The sequence below is a fragment of the Arvicanthis niloticus genome, chromosome 7, assembly GCF_011762505.2.
Source record: "Arvicanthis niloticus isolate mArvNil1 chromosome 7, mArvNil1.pat.X, whole genome shotgun sequence".
NCBI lineage: Eukaryota > Metazoa > Chordata > Mammalia > Rodentia > Muridae > Arvicanthis > Arvicanthis niloticus.
In genome coordinates, this window is record NC_047664.1 from 65992529 (window position 1) to 65995463 (window position 2935).

Genomic DNA, 2935 nt, shown 5'->3' on the forward strand with positions numbered 1-2935 from the left:
TGAACAAAACAAAAGGAGCTTCTCCTGCACCCTGCACTCTTGCCCGCCCTTGGCATCCTTCAGTGTTTTGTATCCATGAGAACAAATACTGTCTGTGGCTCACATGATTTGTGGGGTAGCGGAGTAGGGAGGCTAAAGTTTTCTTCTCGTCACAAAAGTAATAAACTCTGGCTGTCAACATCTCAAAAATACTGAAAAGCCCACAAAGAGAAAAAAAAACCAAACCACTTCTGATTTTGTTATTTCACTATTTTTCTTTATATAGCATAGAGAATGTACCATTCCCTATAGTTTTTTTTTTCTCCACAGCAATGCCTGTTGAAAGGCCTGAATTTTATTCTGGGTAGGGATATCTCATAGCTTTCTTCATTATTTCCATTATCATCCCATCTTTGTTTTAAATATTTCCTTTCTTTTTATTTATGAGTTTCTGTGTATTTTGCACACACACACTTGAGCTCGTGTGCAGGTGTGAACACGCGCACACACATACACACACACATACACATGTGCCCCAGGAGGCCAGAAGAGGGCTTTGGACCCCCTAAAGCTGGGGTTATGGCAGTCATGAGTGTCTGTGTGGATTCTGGGAACTGGCCTTGAGTCCTCAGCAAGTGCTGTTACCAACTGAGTGACTCTGAAGCCCCTCCTTTTTTTATTCTTAAGGAAAAAAAAATAAAGAACTCCAACATGAACAGCCTTCTTGATCCTGCTCTTTGTTCGCAAGGAAAGGTTCCAAAAAAGTGAGACTTTTAAATGAAGGGGCATCTCTAACACTCCACCTGCTTGAGTGTCTTTTTCTCCAGAAGGGGTTAATTCCTCCTGTGATGTCCTTCAATCTCACTTCATCGTGAGCTTGTCTTTTTTCTGTTTTAAAGAACTGACTTGAAGACTGGGGTGTAGGTTCAGTGCCCCAAGTCTAATCATCAGCTGCATAAGCCAGGTATGGTGGCACATGTCACCAAGAGTCCTTGCATTCTGGAGGTGAAGAAGAGATGTCCCCAGCTATGCAGCCCAGGCTGGGCTGTTGAAACTCTCCTCTGAAAGGAAAAAACAAAACCTTGATTTGATGTTTTTTAAATGACTCGATTTGGAGTTTCTTTTACAGGTCCTGCTCTTCTTGTGTGCAAAAGGAGGGCTTAGAAGAGAGAGGTATCTGCTGAGTGACTGGGATGCAGTAAATCCTGGCTGGCTAAGTTACTCTCAAAGTTGTTTGGATTCTATGATTTGAAATGCCCATAGACCGGAAGAGAACATAAGGCACAAGCAGTTAGGGTAAGGCAGAGCATCTATGGCTCAGGTATCTAAGAGGACATTGACTTACAAATTAAGTTTTCCTTCAGATTTTCTTGCTAAGGAAATACTTCAGTAACACCCCCACCTCCCAAGGAAGGGGAACAATTCAGACCTCAAAATGGTCATGTATAAGAAACAAAAGAAAAACAACCCCAATTTTGAAAGGAACAGACAGCATCAGCTCAGGATTCCCCAAACCAAGTTTACAGAACAAAGATTTCTTTGCCCCAGAGGGGCAGAGGGCTGGGATAAGAGACAAGATAGGGGATAAAAGAAGAGGAAGAAGGGGGACGGTACAAGGGAGAAAGGGAGCAAGGGAGAGGCATAGGGGGACTTGTCCTGGAGGGGAATGGGACTAAGAACGTGGCACGTAGGAAAAGGTTTATCAAGGGAAAAATGGGAAACCTCATGTTAGAGTGAGGTGTTTAATTTTAATTGGGCATGTTAATTAGGTGAGCCCAAGGGGGATTTTGATCACTGGACTTCAGTATTTTGATAGTTGGACCTTGGTCATCAGTCTCAGGAGGAGGAAGTGGCCATATAAAGGAATGGATCTGGGGGGCTAGCTCTAGGAATGAACCCTAAGGACTGTTAGCAAAGCAGAGGGAACTGGGGAGAAGGGCAAGGCCTGCCAGAGCCATGACCACCACACTTGAGCTATCCAGAGTCCCTTCAAATTCCTAACCGCAGAAAACTTGATGCCACCTTGAGCTCACCTTAACATGAAGAATGCCACACAGCCCAAGATGGCTAGCTAACTTACTGCCGTTCTTAAGGCTTTACTGCTGTGAGCAGACACCATGATCAAAGCAACTCTTATGAGAACAACATTTAATTGGGGCAGGCTTACAGGTTCAGAGGTTCAGTCCATTATCATCAAGGCAGGAACATGGCAGCATCCAGGCAGGCATGGTGCAGGAGGAGCTGAGAGTTCTACATCTTCATCTGAGGCTGCTAACAGAATATTGGCTTCCAAGCAAGTAGAATGAGGGTCTTAAGCCCACACCCACAGTGACACACCTACTCCAACAAGGCCAGACCTACTCCAACAGGGCGACACCCACTAATAATGTCACTCACTGGGCCAAGCATATACAAACCAGCACACTGCCCATTCCGCCATATGGAACTGTAGATAGTTATGGCAAGTGAGAAGCAGACACACAACAGATGACAGACACAGAGAAGCATATGAACAGGAATTTTTAAAGATGGGAAAAGAATTCCTCGTGGGGGAATTGAGGAGATACGCATACGTATTACCTTCTCATTTTCCTCAAATAAAACTCCCAGCTGCAGCTCTCCTGTAGAGTCAAAAAGTTCCTGCGAGTTGAAAGCAGAGTACAAGAGTTCTATCCTAACACAGGATAGTGTCAAAATGTGAGTGCTTACATAAATAGATCAAGAGTCTCTCCACAGAAGACACATCTATGTCCAGGCTTGCCCGTGGCTCAACTCTTCCTCTGACTAAATAATGATTAATAGGCTGTAGCAATAGCATGCCAGATACCTGTATTTGGTTATGGATAGAGAAATTATTTATAGTTGCCTGAAGCCAGTGTAGCTGTCTGGTACTTTTATGGCTTTATCTTACAAAAAATAATATATATTATAAAGAATACAGACAGACAGACAGACA

The 2935-nt window shown here is 43.7% G+C and overlaps 1 long non-coding RNA gene across 1 annotated transcript; it reads right to left on the reverse strand.

The window, feature by feature from the left end:
- Nucleotides 1-257: 257 nt before the first annotated feature.
- Nucleotides 258-2722, reverse strand: LOC143442971 (uncharacterized). The gene is made up of 3 exons (XR_013111600.1): nucleotides 2560-2722; nucleotides 2147-2247; nucleotides 258-1040 (listed from the first exon to the last, which is right to left on the reverse strand). It is a non-coding gene; the product is annotated as an uncharacterized LOC143442971 (long non-coding RNA).
- Nucleotides 2723-2935: the final 213 nt, after the last annotated feature.